This window comes from Bombus affinis, unplaced genomic scaffold (assembly GCF_024516045.1).
Source record: "Bombus affinis isolate iyBomAffi1 unplaced genomic scaffold, iyBomAffi1.2 ctg00000977.1, whole genome shotgun sequence".
NCBI lineage: Eukaryota > Metazoa > Arthropoda > Insecta > Hymenoptera > Apidae > Bombus > Bombus affinis.
Window position 1 is genome coordinate 24,093 of NW_026109477.1, and position 908 is coordinate 25,000.

The window sequence follows — 908 nt, forward strand, 5'->3', positions numbered from 1 at the left end:
ATGTTACAAGGTATATATCTTTTTACATATTTCGTGTTATTTTAACGTGTTTTAATCGATTATAAAGTTATTTTTCGTCCATAGTCGATAAAACTGTATGTTTACTGATGCAATTTTTCGGTGAAAAAAAAAATTAATTTTTTGGTAAAAATGCATTTATAATATGTTAATAATGCTTGTGGTAAAATATTTCGATGGTTGGATATCGCCTTTATATAGTAGTTATTGAACGTGCGAGCGACTAAGTTCCAGCGTCCCTTCCGAACGGTACGTTGCTACGGAGGTTTTGCACCATAAGCGCGCGGCCGCTAGCCCGACCGGCGCCGGCCTTCCGGCCGGCCCCTTGGTATCTATAAGAGAAGCGTCGAGCCGGACGGTTCGGTCGGAACAGCGCTGGGCGCGTGGCTATTCTACGGCCTCGGTTGAGAATTCAGTCACCGCTCCTCGAGTCTTAGTGTATTTTACGCTATTTCTCGACTGTTCCTCCGTTCTCGTACTGGTTTTTTCTCTACACTGCTGCGCCGCGGGTCGAAGTCTAGGACGTAATGACCGTTAACGTGGCAAGCTTCCCCTTAGTCGGGAAGCTGGTGACCTGTGTGCACGTATTTGACAAAAGTTGGATGCGTGTGTGCTTGTACTTACGGAGTAGCCATTCTTGCAGAGACCATCGGTTGTAAGCTATTTGTAGCTGCACGATGGTCCTTTTGGCGTTCTGTAGAGTGCGTTATCTTCTGGTAACGCGTCTCTACAGAGGTGTTGAAGCTTATAAAAGAATATTCTTACGGTATGTCCAGCATGCGTATACGTGCTTTACCGCTAAGTTATATTCTACGAGAGAAGTTGGAGGAGAAAAGTTACAAACAGAAATAATTCTGTGAAGTATGAATCTTTGTATCGATATATGATGG